The 20,905-nt window shown below is 49.2% G+C and overlaps 1 pseudogene; it reads right to left on the reverse strand.

The window, feature by feature from the left end:
• Positions 1 to 1,003: 1,003 nt before the first annotated feature.
• Positions 1,004 to 8,934, reverse strand: LOC136128003 (epithelial cell adhesion molecule pseudogene; annotated as a pseudogene).
• Positions 8,935 to 20,905: the final 11,971 nt, after the last annotated feature.

Below are 20,905 nucleotides of genomic sequence, written 5' to 3' on the forward strand. Positions count from 1 at the left end.
GTTTTATTCTGACTTTCATACTTTTAGCTCTTATATTAGTATTTAGGTTTTTGAACCATTTTTAGTTAAGTTTTGTATATTATGTGAGGTATGGCTGAGATTATTTTTGCATGTGGACATCCCATTGTCCTCGCAGCTTGGACACTGATTCTTATAAAGCTCCTCCAAGGAGATTCTTATATGCAGCCAGACAAAAGCATCACTCAGCAATTCCACTCCTCACTAGCTGCACCACCCACTAGCTGCACTACCCAGTGATGCCTGCTGCCTGTCCCCACTCATGGGGTTTAGCCAGGAATCTGATGGGTACATTCCTCTCACTTCTACCTCTACAACTTGTAGTCTTCCCCCCACCTCTGCCCCCATCATGGAAGAATTTTTCTAGTCTGGGGACGCAGAAGTTCTGGGCTAAGCTTCTGGCAACCTGTTCACACTCAGTGCCTATGGAGTTTAGGCCTCTGGAAACAAGCCTGGAGGACTTGGGGGCTCTGTCTGCTTTCAGTCTAAACGCGTTTTTCCCTCTGAGGCAATGAGCATGGGTTTGGCTCAGGCTCCTGCTGCTTCCGAGGCTGTCATTCGCTAAACAATTTCTTCATCAGACCCGTAGGCCATGGCTTCTGACCTGGACCACCGCCCGGCATCACTTGCTATGTTCTCTGGTCACAGTATGTGAGTTTCACCGTTCAGATGGGTTTCCTCCAATTACCTACAAATGAGTTCCCCTCGCTACACAGGTTCCAAGTCCCCAGTCTGAGTTTGCAAAGAATTGATTTATAAGAAGATTATATGATATTAACATTATGTTTTATAGTTTCAAAATACATTACAGTTCCCTTCCACACTCTCATTTCAGAATTGTGGTAGGTATGGCAGGCGCGGGTTCCATTTTGCAGAAAGGAAATGTGATTCTGACAATGCATTAGACCTGGGTTGTGCTCTTCCTGTTTTGTGACTGGAAGCACAAGAGGAAGCCTGGGAAAGAGCTTTGGGTCCGAAGGATCCACTAGTCCACGTGTTTACTAGGTTTGGAGCGGCGTGAATGTGAGATGGCGCTGAAAGAACAGGAGTGCACCTCCACGCAGAGGGAGCTCTGCCTGCAGAAGGAGCGTGGGGTAGGGAGCAGATGGGCAGCACCTGGTACCTCGGGTTATCTTTGACTGTGACCTCTGTTAACGGAGCCATCACCTTATTCCCATGTGCAGACAGAGACTCAGTCTAAAAAGCTCTACTTGTTTTGCAGCTCTGAGATTCCATCACTGACTGCCTTGTCCTCTAATCATCCACGACCTCATGCTCAACTGAACGCGAGCATTGCCCAATGCAGTCTGCCTTGGTGTTTATGCTACTGTGGTAACTGGAGAGTTCTAGATTCACGTTCCAAGTTCTTAATCCAGTGCCACATTTAGTGAGGGACTGCAGACTGCATTTATAATTATTCAGTCTTCGGTCTGCCTTCTCGTTGGGCTCACTTACCCTGTGAAACCAGTCTATTTTTGCTTTCCGCTAAAGAATAAAGGGCTTCTCTCACCACTGGAAGGGAAATTGACAATATCAATTATTCCTGTGGCCATTCAGGGCTCAATGACATTTCTGGGAACTGCTGCTCAACCCTGAGGGAGCAATTAAAATTCTAGAGGGGCATCTACTTGGTGCTGGAGAAACTGAAACAGACTCGGCCCCATTCTCTTAGGAGAAGGTGGCATCCTCCATCGGGGTGAGGGCAAGGGAGGAAGAAACATATGCCTCGGAGTCTGCTCAAGTGGCTCACATAGGCTCAATTCAACAGACTTTACCGAGTGAGAAGCCTCTAACTTCAGAAGTGTGGTCTCTTTGTAAAAATGCTACCAACTTCAGGGCATAGCCGTTTTTGCTGAACCTTTGTGGCGACTGCCTTTAAGTCCCCCTGTCCCTCTGCCCAACCCTGCTTCCCTCCCTCCCTCCCCTACAAGGACTGATTCTGAGGGCACATCCCAGTGAATGTCCTGCACGCTCACCTCCACCCCAGAGTCTGTGCCCAGAGAACTCCAACTGTGGCACTTGCATGCAAGCCATAAAGAAGCTCTTTCATTTGTCTGTGAGAAAGCATGTAAGAATGTTCCCTGCATACGAGGATGTTAATTCACTTGGGAATAGTGAAAAACTGGAAAAAATCTGACTGCCAGTAGGGGAATGGATAAATAAATTGTGGGAGAGTCATTGAAGCGAACATGTCATAGCGATTCAAATGCATGAACTTGTTCTGTGCTGGACTATGTGACACAACCTTAAGCACGATGCTGAGGGAGACAAGTTGCAGGAAGTCACTCTCACTGTACCGTTCACATGAATTATCAATACACAAAACTATACCCTACATTAATAGACCATACATATTTAAAATATCTGAAGCAACTATGGTATAATATTAACATTTATTGAATCTGGATAACTAAAATCTGTGTGGAATATGGATGCTTGTTTTACTATTTTTATTGTCTATTAATTTTTCTCACTTAAAGTCCAGGCCCTTTATGTACAGTTGGCCCTTGAACAACATGGGTTTGAACCGCACGGGGTCCACTTACACGTGGACTTTTTTCAGTAGTTAATACTACAGCACTACGTGATCTGAGGTTGGTTGAACAGGTAAATGCGAACTGCGGATACTAAGGACCTGCGGATATTTAAGGCTGACTGTAGTTATACGCGGATTTTTGACAGCTGGGAGGTTGGTGCTCCTAACCCGTGTGCTGTTCTAGGGTCAACTGTGGCCCCAAAGCATGCGGCTGCTCTGCCATCCGTCTGTATCTCTTGCCACTGAGAGGCTCACGTCTTGGACTGGCTACCACTGGGGTGTGCCCTGGGAATCAATCACTGTGCTCCTGCATCTGTCCAGGGCTGCAGGATTCTTTGGTGAGCCCTGGACCCTGTGCCTGGGGTGCAACTCCCCGTGCCCCACCCAGCCAGCCTTGGGAGCTGTCCTGTTACCTGAGGGCCCATGCCTCCAGTCGGATCTGCTGCTAAGCAAGCAGTAGGCCACCCTCCAGGGTGCAGGGGGAGGGCGGGAAGCAGTGACCGGGTGCAGGCGTGCACGGGTGTTGGCTGGCACGGGGGTGGCACTCAGAAGCTCTGGTTCCGTGCAGAGAGGTACTGTCCGGCCGAGGCTGCCAGGTCACAGAAGGACCACGGGTGAGTCCATGGACCGGGGCCAGCCCTACCAGAGGTCCTCACAGCCCAGCTGACCAGACCACCCAGGAAGAGCTGAAAGGCATCTTCCTCCTGCGATGTGCCTCTAGCACCCTCTGCTGAGAGAGTTAACACTGTGCTCACGTTAACGGGCAAACACTCGAAGGAAGCCCACTTTTATCACAGAGCAAGTACCGAAGGTGTATTCGCAGCTGAGGCAGTACACTGACAACTGGAAAGGTAGCTCAAGGTACACCACAAGACCAGCCTTGGCATTAGGGCCATTTTTATTTGCTAAATCCGCGAATTTCCCTCATCCGTTGCCATTTTCTGTTGAGTCTTGGGTCTCTCTTTGTATTGACTTGGGCTCCGTCACAGCCCTGCCAGGAAAACGAGGGAGAGGAGCGTGGCTCCCGGCCCAGCATCTGTGCGGTCTGCACACTCGTGCCAAGCTTCCAGGAGCCCAGGCCTGGGCACACACCTGCGGGGGCTTTGTCAGGGGCGCGGCGCGACGGCTGGTGCGAACTCCCCAGGCACAGTTCGGGAGCCACCTGTCTCTCCAGGTCGCTAGGCCTTCATTCTCCGCCCTCTCCTTTGTTCAGGAGCACCTGCCCCCTGCAGATGCCAGCTAACTGGTTTCTATGGAGCCCACTGCTGCATCTGGCATTGCAGCAATGTCTGAGCACTCGAGATACAGATATAAACACATCTCTTAATTGAACCTTCAGTCTGGAGTGAGCTGTGTAGGCCTCAAAACGGAGGGGTAATGTCTCTTAAACAGAAATAATTCTTATGACAATGTACTTGTCCAGAAATAAAGGTGACATAGGACATGACTGGTGATTTACACACGTTGAAGTGGACAGAGACACTTCTCATTACTAAAATCAAGCTGACTTCATAAATGAATACCTATCTAAGGGTTCACACTCAGCAGTCATAAACACCCTTCACACACCCACTACGAAAAACGGTCAAGTTATACTGGTGCACACCTTTTCTTCCCCTTTTCCTAATACACTGTGGTGTGACTTTCACACCAGCATAGAAGGAACTCCGTGGGTGTGTTTGCAGTGCAGGGGGACTCTATACGTTATTCATTCTATTGATGGATGTTTATACAATAAATAAACTACGACTCCTAGAAGTAGAATTCTTTGGTCAAGGAGTATGACTTTAGAATTTTAATAAGTATTACTAGCTTGACCTCCATAATTGCATCAATTTTCAGACTGCAGGTGGGGCCCCCCTTTCCCTACTGTAGCCAATGGAGCAGTTATCAAACTTTCAAATCTGTGCTAACTTTAGAGGTTAAAAAATGGAATGGCAAAATAGTTCTATTTGCATTTGTCATCATAAGTAAAGTTGAGCATATTTTCCTATTTTATATGCCTTCTTTACTTCCTCATCCTTTTCTCACTTTTCTGTTGTCATGGGTCTTTATATCAATTTGTGGACACTCTTCATATACCATGAAAATTAACCCTTTGTCTGGGATGTTATTAGCAAGTGTTTTTTCCTTTACCTTTTGACTATACATAAACCAAATTTTTGCATGGCAAAAGCACCATAAGCAGTCAGATTTACTAATCTTTAATTTTATGGCTTCTGGGTTTTATGTTCTTAGGCCTTTCAGCTTCAAGCCAGAAAACAGCTCTCCCACTGATTCTTCTACTACTCAAGGGTTTTATTTTTGCCTCTAGGTTTGTAACCCATTTAGAATTTATCTTGGAGTCAATTGTTTTACAGCTGTTGACCCATTTTCCCCACTGTGGTTGCTTCAAATTCTTTGACCCTCCTCCCTTCAAAGGGTGGAGGCTAATTCCTCTCGCCTTGAGTGCAGGTCAGATTTAGTGACTCACTTCTATCAGTAATTAAAAGAATGTGGCAGAAGTGATGGCGTGTGGCTTCCGAAACCAGGTCATGAAGGAGACTGCAGCTTCTGCCTAGCTCTCTCTTGGGTCACTGTTCTGGCGACACCAGTTGCTATGTAGTGAGGACAGTCAAGCAGTCCCGTGGAGAAGTCACATGGGGAAGAACTGAGACTTCGGGCCAACAGCCAGCAATCAACATGCAGACGTGTGAGTGAGCACCACAGAAGCAGATCCTCCAGCCCCAGCCTTCAGCTGAAGCCCCAGCCAAGAGCGGCACTGAGCCTCAGAGGAGACGCTAAGCCAGAACCACTCAGCTAAGTCATTGGCGAATTCCAGACCCACAGAAACTGCGAGATGATACATGTGTATTGTGGTGTTAGGACACAAACTTTGGGGATGAGCTGTTCTGCAGCAAGAGAGAACTAATGTATAACACACCATTTATTGAACAATCTATTTTTCCCACTAATTTGAGATGCCACTTTTTCTATACTAAGTTCCTGTAAGAATGTGGATACATTTCTGGATTTTCCCTTATGTTCTACTGATATATTCCACGGTCTAATTTAATCATAAAAGCTTTACGTTTTTAATGTCTGGTATAGGACAATTCTTGTCTACCATCATTCATTAATCTAGTCTCAAAAATTATAGTTACTGGAATTACTTTTTTATAAATTAAGTTATGGAGAAATGACATCTTACAATGTTGCTGTAAGCCAGGTTTCCCAGGAAACATTCTGAGATGAAGATTTGCATGCAGAAAAAATTTTAGGGTGCGCTCTTGGGATCAATGTCTTTGAGAGGGTGATGGACTTCTCTCAGATGAAAGGAACAGAACTGAACAAAGGGAGCTGAACTGAGGCAGAGACCTCAGCCAAGCCACGGGGAGCTCTGAAGCTGGGATGGCCCTTTATGGACATGCTCAGCTGAGGCAAGTGGGGCACAGCCCTTGTACCTTGTATTAGCCACTCGCTGACAAGGAGTTGTCCTCAGGGAGAGGGCAGCGCCCTTGGGCCGAGGGCAATTTCTGAGGACAGAAGCATCAGGCAACACTCCCAGAAGCTCAGGAAATAAGTACCTTAGTCCTGCCAGGGAGACTTGGGCCATATGCACACAGATGTTGGGTCTTCCTACCCAAGACACAGTACAACTTTCCATTTGTCGAAGTGTCTTTTGTATCCCTTAAGAGTATTTTTAAAACATCCCTTGTATACATTTTGTCAATTCCTTAAGTTTGTTTCTCATTTTTTAAAGTTTTGTGTTGTCAAATAGGATCATTTCTTCCAATTGGTCATTTATCGTGTTTGAAACGTGAAAGCTATTGATTGTTGCATTATAACTTGGTACCCTGATGTCCTACTGAATTCTCCTATTGTTTGGTTTTGGGCTTGGGTTCTTGTCTTGGATCTTCCAGTTATATACCCTACAAATAATAACCAATTTTATATTAGTTTTGGGGTTGCAATACACATATTTTGTCATGTTAATGAAATATCCTTGAAGACTTTTTTTTTTTTTTTTTTTTTTGTGATACGCGGGCCTCTCACTGTTGCGGCCTCTCCCGTTGCGGAGCACAGGCTCCGGATGCGCAGGCTCAGCGGCCATGGCTCACGGGCCCAGCCACTCTGCGGCATGTGGGATCCTCCCGGACTGGGGCACGAACCCGTGTCCCCTGCATCAACAGGCGGACTCTCAACCACTGCGCCACCAGGGAAGCCCTCTTGAAGACTTCTTAAAAAATGAATCCAGAACTGTGCTTTACTGCTTTCTTAGCCTTACTCTAAATCTTCTCAAAGATACCCATAATAGATTTTTTTAAATTCAGGACTTCTTCTGATTAACTGCACCAGTGATCATCTCGAAGTAACGCAATACAGGAGATGAAGGGGGCCTGAAAACTAGGTTCTCATCCTGGTTCTGCCACTGACAGGCTGGTGGTGGCCAGTCACACGTGCCTGCCGTGGCACAGGGTCTTCCTGGGTGAAGTGAAGAAGAGAGTCATGGCCTCGGCAAGCTCTGTGGTGGAGGCAGGTGATGCTTGTTCAGGAGATAAGCCCCAACTGCGTGAAAGAAGTGTAGATGCAGGGCAGCCAAGTGAATGGGGAATGTCCACTGACCCAGCGAATCGTAATTTGCTATTTCTTTAACTCTCAATTGATGAGAAAGACCAGATTATATTTCAAGGTATGAAGTACAATACTTCCAACAGGAAGCAAAAGATCATCAATAACACTTTGGAAGTCCCCTGGCTGCAGTTTTTACTGTCTTGCTGTGACCACGTGGTATTTAAACAGCCCCTGTTGATGAACATGAATGTTGGCTTTGATCCTCAGAATTTAGCCAACGCTTCCCTTAGAATGGGCATGAATAGAAGCCCTTTAATTTGTTATCAAGCAACTCCTACCTAGAAAGTCAGTATAATCTATGGAGAAGAGCCCTGGGTTACCAGAGTATTAATTCATTGACTGGTTCTGACGGGGAAAACTCGCTGTGACATTTGGGTTCTTCCACCTTTTGGCTACTGGGAATAGTGCCTCCATGAAGATGAATGTACAAATATCTCTTTGATATCCTGGTTTTGATTCTTTTGGATAAATATCCAGAAGTGGAATTGCTAGATCATGGGCAGTTTAATTTTTCTTTTTTTTAGGAAACTCATTTTTTAAATGTTCTATTTCATAGTTCATAAAAAAAAGTTTTTATGTATAAAACTCAAAGTAAAGAGAAAGGCAGCTACTTAATCACAAATGGACGAGACAGTAGTCATTCAACCTACTGTGGAAGCATATTTAATGCATACCCTTCAATGTTAGGGGTAAATAATTCAAACTATGCAATCCAAATTTTAGGTTTGGGTTTTATATCAGACCTGCATATATATGACACTCGTGGTCAAATTTTAAGATTGGTAAAGTCAATTTCAAACAGCTTATATTTTGAGTACAGGTTTAACTATTACAAATATATGATGTTTAACTAGCACAGTAGTGGTCTTCAAAGATCTTCTCTTTGCCCTATGCTCATATGTTTGTAATCTGAGTCTGCTTGCTAATTTCCCCTTTTGTAGTTACTCTTCAAATTAAAGTGCTATACACCTGAGTTCCCAATGCATCTCACCCATGTCCTTTATCTCAGCTTTCTCATACTTTGCTGTTCTTTTCTTTCTGGAAATAACCAGCATGATTCCAGCAGTAACTGCTATCGCCACAACCACAATGACAGCGATAATTCCCTCTTGTAGACCCTGCACTGACAATTCAGGTTGTTTTTCATCAACATAGTAAATTGAAGTTCAGCCAGGATCCAGATCCAGTAGTTCCCCATTTACTTTTAGGCCCATCCTTTTGGACTGGAACAAGGATTCACCTTTAACATCTTTTTCAAAATAATAAGCCACATCATCTATGTCCACATCATTCTGAATTTTCTGAGAATTTTGTACCAGATCAACAGTGATAACATCATTCTCATACAGAATATCTGTGATATATTTTGGATCCAGTTGATAACGACTTATGATTACCTCCTTGAGTGCAGTGTACAAACTTTGATCCTCATAACGTTTTTCTCTTGTTTGTGTTTTAGTTCACCGACGATCCAGTAGGTCCTCACTGGCTCGGAGCAGGATATCTCACTGTCCTTATCAGTTCTTCTCACCCCAGCAGTGTCCACACACCAGCACGTGGACGTGCCATTGCACTGCTTGGCTTTAAAGAGCCCCTTGTCACGCTCGGGATCACAGAGCCCATCGTCAGCCTGGATAGCGTCCTCTGGCTTCCCTCCTCTCCCAGGCTTTGAGAGTCGTTTCTGCCATCACCACCAAACATCTGGTAGCCAGTTTTGTGCAAATGACAGAAGGTTGTGCAGCAACGGATGTACACTGGCACCGACCCCGTGGTCAGTTTGTAGTTTTCACACACGCACACCTTTCCTGGGCCGTGGCCACCGCGGCAAGCAGCAGCCCGAACGCAAGGACCCGGGGCCGAGGGCGCCTTGCTGCGCATGCAAGGGCAAGGGCGAGAGGGGCGTGAGGTGGGCTGGGGGCTCTCGTGAGGACGCACGGACAGAGTAGAGCCCCGGGAGGCCATGGCCAGCCCCACGGCGCAAGGCCTGGGCCACACAGGTCCGCATCAGGAGGATGACGGCGAGGAGCCCTGGGGCCGGGCGGTTGGTGCGAGTGTGAGCTGGCCACCGGACTGCGCTCTTCCAGCGCACAGCAGCTCTACCTGACCTCGTTTTTAACTTCTTGAGGAATCTCCATACTGTTTTCCATAGCAGTGGCACCATTTTCCATCCCCACCAACAGTGTCTAAGGGTTTCCATTTCTTCACATCCTTGCCAACACTTGTTGTCTTTTGCTATTCTTGATAATAGGCATCCAGACAGGTGTGAGGTGCTATCTCATTGTGGTTTTGATTTGCATTTCTCTGATGCCTAGTGACCTTCAGCACTTTTTCATATACCAGTTGGCCTTTTTCATGTCTTCTTTACAGAAATGTCTACTCAAGTCCTTTCCCCCTTTTAAAATCAGGTTATTAGAGTTTTAGCCGTTGAGTGGCAGGAGTTCCTTACACATCTTGGAAATGAACCCCTAACAGATATATGATCTGCAAACATTTTCTCCCATTCAGTGGGGGCTGCATCTTCACTCTTTGATTGTTTCCTTTGCCCCTGGTGGAGGACGGTCTTCAGCGTTTCCCTGGTTCTCCTTAAAGCATTTACACCAGCCGCCCCTCCCCGGCCCTTGTCCTGCGCTGCTCGCAGGTGTGGGGAGAAGTGAGCGAGCTGCCTCCCTCCTCATACGAGCTCATGAGAGCCTAATCGCCGCCCTCTGCCACCGCTTAAATGCTGCGGATGATTTCACTTCTGGGAACGCACACGCCCAGGTGGCAGGCAGCACCTTTTTTTAGAACTGACATTCTCACATGTCTTCTCAAGTGAACTGCCATTACTGCTAAATGTTTAAAGAGGTAACTGTTAAGTCAGCACCGGACTCATGCACATAGATGAGCTTTAGCATGGCACGTCTGTACTGGGAACCATGAGGAAATCCCAGCAGGGACTGGCTGTCCTACTGGTGGCACTGTCTCGTCTGTGTTGTGCATCTTCTGGGTGGAGTGTCTATAATTTATTGTCCAAACCAGTATGCTTTTAAGACAAAGGAGAGTAAGAATTATGCTAGGACAGCACTGAAAACGAGGGCTGTGAAGCCTCGGATTTCAGAGTGAACTCCAGTATGTCCTACAGGATACTGTAAGAAATTAATCTTTATTGGGAGAGTGAAAACCAAACACTATCAGCAACGGTTCCCACCTTCCCTGTGCTCCCCAAGAAAGGTGTGCTGGGTGCGGCTCTGCTGGGTCCCAGGTTGGGTGCCAGTGGCCGTGGAGGGGCACTGCTCTGCTGGTGACCTTTGTGTAGGGCAACCATGAGAATGCGGCCCTGTCAGGGAGAAGCACATCAAGACACCAGGCAGTGGGCGCAGGGGGTGCCTGGCTTAGAGGCTTGAGGGACCCCCCAAAGCCTGGGCTCTGGGTCCATGGAGGTTGCAATGCCCAGGCCTGGAGCAGGGCCCAGTGTCTGGTCTAGTGGATTTCTTTCTGCTGGGGGAGTGAGAAAAGCCCCCAGTGGGGGGGGGTCCCACATGACCGGAACAAACTCTGGGGGCCACTGTCAGAGGATTCTCTGCATTTCAGAACAAGTTGACAGTTAGAGATGCAAGAGAGAAGGTGAAAGGGGCAAAGAGAAAGAAAGATGGAAGGGGTGGGGAGGCATTCCAGAGCTGCTCAGGACTCAGCCCCGTGTCCTGTTGCCACTTCAGGCAAAGAACAGTGGGACCACGGGAGTTCCCTGGCGGTCCAGTGGTTAGGACTCTGCGCTTTCACTGCTGTGGCCCAGGTTCAATCACTGGTCAGAGAACTAAGATCCCACAAGCCACACGGCACAGCCAGAAAAATAAAAAAATATAACAGTGGGACTGGGCACATCAGGCAGGAAGACACTTATGGAAGGGCCCTGGAGTGGCTGCAGAACCGAGGGCAACTCTGGAGAACCAGGTGAGGAGGGGGAAAGCCCCGGAGCTCTGGGGGTGGACCGAAGCTTGTCCCGGGCCCTGATGCCACCAGGCACACATCGGCTCCAACTGTGTTTTGGTCACTCTGTTTTCACTGGGCTCGAGCCGTAAACCGCAGGGTAAGCATGCCCACCCCTGGCCGCTGGCCAAAAGGATTTTGACAGTTGCTCTGCCTGTTCGCACCCAAGGAGAGAACGAGACATTACCCCAAAGGAACACCTGCTGCTCGTTCCAATGGAAGAGAGAATACGTGCTAAGAGGAAAGCAAAAGCAAAAGCAAACGAAGTCCCAGCCCTGCCTACCGGCATTTCTTTCTTTAGGAGCTCCGCATCAGATGGGCGGTAGGAATCTGGCAGAGGGAGGGATCCGGCTGACCTCGAGCAAGTGCGGGGAAGCTGCAGAGGACAGAGACCCGGCTGAGCCCTAGAGAAGGCTGAGTAGGTGGAGGAACTGGCTGATCGTGGGGAGAGGTGGAGGGAAGGCCTCGAATCCCTCCCGGGCTCCCGGAGGGGCAGCACTGGCAGCTGTCACTCCCGATTCCCCTCCCACCCTGGCCCTCTCCTTCCCACTCTCCGTCCTCCTCCTTCCCCGCACTCCTCTCTCCCCCTGCGCCTTTTCCTTCTCACACCACACGACGTGCAGGGGGTGGTGGGCACTCTCTTGGCGGAGACACCGCGTCCGCGTGCAGCCTGGGGCCCCGCAGGGCTCGGATCTGCCCACGGCCTGCGACACCCCGGCCTGGCCGCCCACCGCACACGAGCACGTGAGCGTCCGCACCACGCGCCCCGCCCCCGCGCCTCTCCCGACCCCGGCGCGTCCCCGGGGCCCAGCGCTGACTCACCACAGCCTCCCGCCCCGTCTCTCTGGACTCGCGGCTCCGTTCACGCGTGGCGCGCCGGCCCCACGCCGCGTGCGGCCCTTCGACGTGACCGGCCTGTCCGCCCCACGCGCAGCGAGCCCCGCGCTGAGGCCGAGGTTTGCCGGAGAAAGGGAGCCCGGAGAACAGACCTCAAACATGCCCGGGAAAGGCGAGGGGCCGGGGTGTCTACGGGAGGGAAGCAGGGCGGCAGGAGGCTGGGGAGGTGCCGAAGGGTGACAGGAAACAAGAGGAAGCTGACAGAACCGTCGCCCTCCGCGCGGGCCCAAGTACTTGTACCGACGCCTCTCGAGCCGCGGTTAGAAATGGCGGCGCCACGCCGTCCCAGGGGAAGTTCCGGCACTGACGTCAGGGGGCGGGGCCGTGCAGGCCCAGTGGGCGGGTCAGGGGCGGGGTCTCAAAGAGGCTTAACCAGGACTCAGCTGAGTCCAGGGTCCTGGAAGACGACCGGGACAAACATCTTCCTGTTTAGGCTGCTTAAGGCTCGGAGGACATGCAAGTTTTTGTAAAAACAATTAAAGCGAGCTTGATGGGTGGAAGCAGGTTACAGCTCAGTAACTTTTAAGCAAGTTACAGTTTCCCGGGGTAAGTGGACTGCCCTCGGTGTGAAGCTCCAGATGTACAGAGCTCCTGGTGGCTCCTCCCAAAGCGCCGTCTCCGTTCTCTTCACAGCCCTCCTGCTTGTTCCTGCAATACCCATTCCTGTGTTTGTAAGTCTTAGTTCTCCTTGAGAGCTCAGCCCAGGCATAATCCCCTCCGGGTGGGTTTCTGGCTCCCACACGCCTGCCACACGCACGCTCACACGTTCACACACGTGCACAGGCTCACACACGCACAGTTACCTTGTACAGAGCTGTGCCCTAATGTTGTCATTGCTCTTTATTCGCCTGGGTCCCCACCTGGAGGCATAGCAGTGTTTCATTCATCTTCATGCTCAGTGCCTAGCACAGCACCTGACATAAAAGGCTCAACCAATGTTAATTAAAAGAACCCCAACTGCACAATGGCTGGGTAAGAGGCCACCTCAGAAGCATGCCCTCTCTCAGGGTCTGATGTCCCAGGAAATGACCGTATAAACTGAAAGATAACTGGAAACAGGAAAAAGGCTTTGCCCATGTAGTGTTCATTCTTGTATGAAGGCCTGTCTCAGCTAAGGCATTAAGGCCCTAGGTGCCCCTGCAAGCAGCCGGGGGATGGGCGCCGGGAGCTGAGGGAAGGCTTCAGTGCGGGGACCGAGAACCTCCCGCCCCCTCCTCGGCCTTGCCGAAAGCTCTTATGTTATTGCCGTTCAGCTCTTGTATTTGGTCAGTTCTGTTATGATTCACTTATTGCAGGAGGAAAGGGCACACACGGCCAGGCAGAGGACAGGAACACACAGTGTCCACTGACGAGCACACCTCGCCTTAAACTCTCTAGTAATGAGAGGCAGCAGCAATGCTGTGCTGGCCGCAAGGACAGCTGGGTGTGGAAGACTGAACACCTACAACTGTTGCCACAAGATGGAGAAAAAAAGAAAAGAAAAAGACAGCCAAGAGTGGCTGCTGAGTGGCTGAGACACTGCAGGAACACCTGACGCCCTGGACTTTGCAGGATTTCCCACACTCTGTCCGCTGGGACTGCCCTGGGCTAGAAAGCAATGGTGCTCCCCAGACTCCTGCATTTAAGTTCACAAAAGAGCTTAGAAATAAGGCTGAAAACTATTATTTTAAAGGGTTTACATTTTAGTAACCAGCCTTAAGTACTGTTTTCCATGAAATACCTTGGGTCTCACACAAAAATAGACATTAAGGGATAAAACTGCCATAGTGATCCACCCTGCCAGCAAGTGACAGAATGGGGACCCTGGATCCCCTGATGCATTATCCACTGGATGGACTCCCCCAAGAAAGCACCAGACCCCAATAATTTCATGGATAAATTATGTCGAAGCTTTGAAGAATAGACAACTCTCGCCTTTCAAATTGTTCCAGATGATAGTGATGGGTAATATCGTAATTCATTTTTCGAAGCCTAATATTACTGCCAAACATGACTGAGATTTTTTTCAAAGAAACACTATTGATTAATCTCACCTGGTAATGAGGATACAGAAGTACTGAATAGAATATTAGGAAATGGAATCTGGTACTACATTAGAAGAATAAGAACCATGATAAAGTGGGATTTATTCTAAGAGAAGGATTGTTTAATATTAAGAAATACCTTACGATAATTTCTCAAATTAATAGGTTAGACTTACTGCATACATTTCATTTCACTTAGGTGTAGACATAGTACACAATAAAATTCATATTTTGCTTTTTAATGCATGATTATATACCAAATACATTTCTGCCATCATCGTAATTATCACTTCGATTTGTTGTTTCCTTGGTCTAGAGTTCCAGGAGAAGGCTTACTATGTCAAATTATTTGGATATGTTGTATTATATAATAAACTGTCCCCTCCCAGTTATATTAGTATATATACTAATTCATAGGAGTGCCAATTTCACCATAATCTCACCAACTTTTAGTAGTATGTTTTATACAATCTAACAAGTATAAAACTATTTCATAATTAAAAGTTTCCTGTATTTTACACAATATGACTTACTGACACAATCTGAACTGCTAGACGTTTTAATCATTTTTCTTGTGTGAATTCACAATTTGTCAAAGATAACCCAGAGTACCCTTCCTTTTACCTTACCTCACTTCAGTCCCTCCAACCAGGACATCTGGACAAGGTTCCTCCTTGATTTCTGGTGGAAAGCCGGGCTTGGAACCAATGAACTGCAGTCTCACTGCACCGGCTCTTCGCCTCATCTGTGACAGAGACTGTTCTCATCTTCAGCTCATTTTGGAAACCTCTTGCCTTTCTCGGGCTCTTTTATGGGGTTCACGTATGTAACCTATTCCTCATTCCCACCCCTTGGGGTTCCCAGAATCACAGGATCTTAGAGCTATGCTGTCCAGACCCCTCCCAGAGCAGCCGCCCGGCCACTGTAGCCATGACCTGACCTCCTGGGCTACTGACACCATTGTGGACCTGACTGTGTGACGTGTCACAAGGCATCTGTCGCCACAACGCTGAGGCGGGGACCTCACACCTCAGCAGAGGCAGGTGGACGCCCTGTTCCCACAGATGCACCACAGGGAAGCTGCAGACCAAGTGAACCAGCGCCATGTCTACACACAGGTGATCCACAGGTCCCAGCCCATCACACCACTCAAGAGACTTTGCTTTCCAAATATAGAGTAAAGACACTTTGTGGTCTTTGGGTGTTGTTGTTTTCAGATTTCTCTTTTTTGACATGGACCATTTTTAAAGTCTTTATTGAATTTGTTACAATATTGCTTCTGTTTTATGTTTTGGATTTTTGGCCCCGAGGCATGGGGGATCTCAGCTCCCCTCCCAGGGACCGAACCCGCACCCCCTGCATTGGAAGGTGAAGTCTTAACCCCTGGACCGCCAGGGAAGTTCCAGTCCTTGGGTTCTGAGTGACCTTCCCTGCTTTGGGCCCTGGAACCTCATCCTCAGAAGCCCACCAGACTCTGCTGGACCTGGTTCAGAAGAGCTTAGCAGTACGTTCTGTTAGTCAGTGTTGAACCTTTGGGCTCTAGCCATCTTTGCTGGTCTTTTATACTGGTCTGGGTGTATTCCCACAATCCATGTCCCATTAATTAAATCAAATAAGGATAATAATAAAGTGTGTAGCTCAATGCGATGAAATGAGCGCAGGCTTGCAGATGTCCTCTCTGAAGCTCATGAGCGGGTGTTGTTTGTCCCCCCAGCACGGCCTCTCCTGGGGTGCTCTGAGGACTCCTCTCCACCTGCCCCCAGGTCCATCTCCGCCCCGCCCCCGCTTCGCACATCACACAGACACTGGGGAGTCTGAGCCGTAGGGCAGGCAAGTGGATGGTAATCTGGGCTCCCTTTCCCTTTGCGTCACTATCGGCTGCAGCCAGTGGGCGGCACTGACGGGGCCTGGGGAGAGGAGACAGCGGGGCCCCTGGCCTCTGTCCTGCTGGGCTTCAGACACCAGTCCTTCCCCTTCACCATCAGGCCTGGAGGTGGAACTGCTCCCTGCTGTTGCCCGTCCTGGGGGATTTCACCCTTTCTGGGTTCCCTCAACCAGGCCCTCGTCTTTGTAAAGAGTGCACTCACTAAGTTCTCTTCTGTGCTGTTGCTCTAGCAACCTGAGGGACACGGGTGTCACTTCTTCTCCACACAAGATGGTCCTGGGAGAACAAGGTCATGGTGCCCTCCGCCCATGTGACCCAGGCTGGCAGACTGGCTCCGAGGTGGCAAGTGATCCCAGCAGGGCCAACAGAGGCTTGCCTGAAGTTTGAGCGTGCTCCTTGGAGGGAGAGGGACTCTCTCCTTTTCGGATTCCAAGGTGTAAGGGTTTAGGCGTGGCTCTGCCAGTGGTCGGCTTCCCTGCCCTGCGGAGCGAGTCTGCCCGAGAATGAAGCTATGACGAGGCGGGAACAGAGCCCGGAGATGAGAAGCGTCTGTGACGTGGTGTAAGCCTGTGGGTCCACACATGCCTAACGCCAGCCCCACCGTCACGGCCACCCGGAGTCCGGCTGGCAGTTCTCCTGGACCCACCCCAGCCAGAGGCCGCGCCGTCCACTGGGATTTCTCCTCTCCTGCTTCAGAGGCTGCAGCCCTGGTCCTAAGCATTCGTGGCCCCTGCCCTCCCAGGCTGCATATTTCAGGGAGGGAAATAGGTATTGAGCAGTCAACGTTTTCTTCCTGAAGCACAAAATGGCCAACAGCGCTCTCGCTGCTGCTGGAGTGGCCACCGCTGGGCTTTTCACCACGTTCCGACAAGGAGAATTTTCACCGGAATGTTAAACAGCTGGCAGTCCGGGCGCTGTCTTGCCTTTCTCCCTCCCCTCACACTGATCCAGACTGACCCGGACGCGTCCGTCCTTGCCCGCCTTCCCCAAATCAGAAGTGACTGCGCCGCCGCTGTGATGTTCATTGTCTCGGGCAGTGACAGATGATGTCGCAGTTTCTGAGAAAATTAAGTCATCAACTCCCAGGCACCCCTGACATCATCAAAAAATGTCCAGGCTGGAGAGCCACAGGCCCTCAACTGATTGTTGGAAATAATGGGCAAAAGGCAGGCAATTATGTGTTGACATCGGGCTCTGTCGCTGTGAAGGGGTGGGGAGTTGTAATTCCTGCCCGTGGGTCATATCAAGATTTGGAACCAGAGCCCAATTTGAAATAACATAAACTAAAAGAATTGATTAGACCGGGTGTCATTTGGGGTGCATCTCTCTGAACTGCCCACAAATCCCTGCAGGTTATAATCTAATGCACAATAATTACACCCGCTTGCAGGCGGCCGCGTAGGGTGGACGACAAGTGGGTGACGGACGCTTCCAGCCCTGTCTGGACTCACCCTCCCACGCGTAAGACCTCTCATCTCCCGAGCTTTCAACACCAGTACATCATGCAAGCCGCAGCCGCCGGCACAGGTAGAGGCCCTCCATAATTAAGGCAGGTGATTATAACCAGAGGTGCCCATTGAGCTCCCCTAGAGGCATGCCACAGAGGAGACAGCAGAGGTCTGGCTCCCGGGCACCAGCCCCAGAGTCCCAGGCAGCCCCAGGTGTAACAGACAACGCCGAGAGGGGACAGCAGAGTGAGGAGCCAGGCCCTGGGGCCCATCAGGACTGGGGTTTGCTCCAGCCCAGAAGCAGTGAGGCCAAAGGGCAGGAAGAGCCAGCCTGGCTTCCCAGAGCTGCTGCAGACCTTAACCCACACACCCTTCATGCAGGGACTCCATGCATAGTTCCCTGATTTTCAGGTGTGGAGAATGTCCACGTGGGTAGGGCAGCCACCTCCCCAGTCTGAAACTTAAGCCCCACTCGCCCCCCATACGCCTTTCCTCACCATGACTGTCCTCCCCTCGCTCTGCGTCGGGGGCCTGGCCTGGGCCCCCTGAAGGTCCCAAGACACACGGGTAACACGAGAACCTACGTGGGCCATCCCCACGGGCCTCCCAAGTTCATGCGCCTCCAGGTCACCACCCCTCCACACACAGGCACCCCGAAACACAGCTAGACTTCCCCAGGTGCCCACAGAGACTCTCCTATTCATTCACTTATTTAAGAAATGCTTACAGAACCCAGTGTTGTGCCACTTACTTTCCCTGGCCCTCGGGATATAGGGATGAGCTACCATCCGGTCCAGGGTAAACACACAATAGATAAGACAATAGATACAAATGTCTGTTAGTTATAGTGACTTCGAGACACACCCCATGGCGAGGTGGTGCAGAGTAACAGAATCGGGTGCACTTTGGGGTGTAGGTAGTCAGTCTGTATTGATGCTAGTGAGTGGAACACATTCGCTGCATGAACGTTCTGTCTCTTCTATTATATGTCAGTTTATGAAGCGTACGCATCTACTTGTTTCCGTCTGTTTAAGCAGGAAATAAATTTTGAGTCACTCCCAGAAAAGGTCACAAGTAGCCGGGGAGAGGAGGACAGATCAGCACCGGCTGCCACATAAAAGGACCAGGTAAGAGAAGGTGCTCCAAATGGCCAATGGCCAAAAAAGTGGGCCGACCTCACTTCACACGAGGCAGAACTTTAGCGATCCCTGCCAGCCGTAATAAGACAGATGAGTTTCCCCCTAAATGCTCATACAGCAGAATACAGAGCAATGGTCAGCTAACACCAGTCATTAAAAAAAAGAAGAGAGGGCTTCCATGGTGGCGCAGTGGTTGAGAGTCCACCTGCCGATGCAGGGGACGCGGGTTCGTGACCCAGTCCGGGAAGATCCCACATGCCGCGGAGCGGCTGGGCCCGTGAGCCGTGGCCGCTGAGCCTGCGTGTCCGGAGCCTGTGCTCCGCAACGGGAGAGGCCACAACAGTGAGAGAGCCCATGTACCGCAAAAAAAAAAAAAAAAAAAAAGAGAAAAGTTTAAAAATACAGTCTTAATTCAGACAGAGAAAGACAAATATCATATGATATCACTTATATGTGGAATCTTAAAAAAAATGGTACAAATAAATTTATCAATACTCTGTAATGACCTATATGGGTGAATGAATCTAAAGAAGAGTGGGTATACGTATATAACCGATTCACTTTGCTGTACAGGAGAAACTTACACAACACTGTAAATCAACTATACGCCAATAAAAATTAATTTTTAAAGAAAGTAAATCTAAAAATACACTCTTGAGAAAAACATCAAGTCTCAAAAAATAAATAAACAAAATAAAACAAACATGAAAGATAGAGGCTTTAAAAGACCCAGCAAAACTAGTACAGGCGAGAAGTCAGCCAGCCTGACTCAGGTGGCTCAGGTTGGAATTCTGTGGACTACAGGACAAATGTGAACAAATGGGCTACCTCTGTTCCAACAAAACCTTATTAACAAAACCAGATGAGGAGGTGCCCATCAAGAAGTCTCATGAGGAAAACCCGGAGGGAAAAATAAGTGGACTGGCAGTGGCCGGGGGGCAGGGGTGGCACTGTAGCATCTATATAAGTTCTGGTACCATTTTAGTTTCAAAACTGTGAAAAACGTATGGATATTTTGAGAATGAAAAGTAACAAAGTACTATTAAAGATTCTAAATATGTTCTCTTTATAAAACAAAATGGAATGAGTAATTGATAAATAACTAAATAAATCATTGGGGGCTTCCCTGGTGGCTCAGTGGTTAAGAATCCACCTGCCAATGCAGGGGACAAGGGTTCGAGCCCTGGTCCGGGAAGATCCCACATGACGCGGAGCAGCTAAGCCCGTGCGCCACAACTTCTGAGCCTGCGCTCTAGAGACCACGTGCCACAACTACTGAAGCCCACGCACCTAGAGGCTGTGCTCCGCAACAAGATAAGCCACCGCAGTGAGAAGCCCACACACCGCAACGAAGAGTAGCCCCCGCTCTCCACAACTAGAGAAAGCCCACACGCAGCAACGAAGACCCAACGCAGCCAAAAATAAATATATAAATAAATAAATCATTGATATTTAAAATCTAATGGAAACTTACATTGATATCTAGTGTATACATACACATCTTTTCAAACTGTTGAATAAACATAACACTTATTCTCAAAGTATAACAATGTGATGCTTTATGTTACAGAAAGAAAGAATTTGAGATCTAGATCCATATTCTGTAAAATATATTACAAATTTGCAAAACAGAACTTTGAGTGGCTGCCTCTGCAGAGAGGCCAAGTAAAGCAGGGGCTGAGCTTCACCCCAGGGACGTAGAGGGGTCGCTGAGAGGAGACAGGAGGGAGGGTGGAGCGGGACCGGTATGGACAATGTCCCAACACGTAAAGGGGGAAGAGGGTCACTGGGAGGGGTGACTGGCAAGTCTTGGAAACTCCTTGGGAACTGGGAACCCAATCCATGCTGTTCTAGCAATTGACTTTCTAACTGGCATCCTGGGACATGTTCACACAAAATGATGCTGTCGAGCAAGAGTTCTTTACTGAGAAAGGGCATCCTTCAGGATGCAGCGTAACCATGGAAACCAAGGAGCGGTCCACATGAGGACCCCCTTCCAGGGGTGGAATCAAGTTTAGGCTGCCACCTTCCCAAGCTTCATTTTCCCTAAACTCATCCTGTCTGCCCCCCACCTGTGGCTTTAAGTAAAAAAAATCAAGAGATCCGCAAAGACCTCTTGCCCCACAAAAATCCAGATATGCACAGAATGCTGAAGTCTCTCAGCGCCAAGGCATCTGAAAGGGTCAACACATACCAGAGAATCGGGAGGTGACGTGCCAGCCATCCCGGTGGCAGCTGTCAGTGACAGAGGTAATGTGTCTTTTCAGGTCAGTACCTTCCCCACCTCCACCCCCTGCCTGGCAGGAACCGGGGAGCTTTCTCGGATTCGCGCAGCGAGAACCAGCGCCCTGCCGCACACGGGTCAGCTCCGCTCTTCT

Source organism: Phocoena phocoena, chromosome 9 (genome assembly GCF_963924675.1).
Source record: "Phocoena phocoena chromosome 9, mPhoPho1.1, whole genome shotgun sequence".
Classification (NCBI taxonomy): Eukaryota; Metazoa; Chordata; class Mammalia; order Artiodactyla; family Phocoenidae; genus Phocoena; species Phocoena phocoena.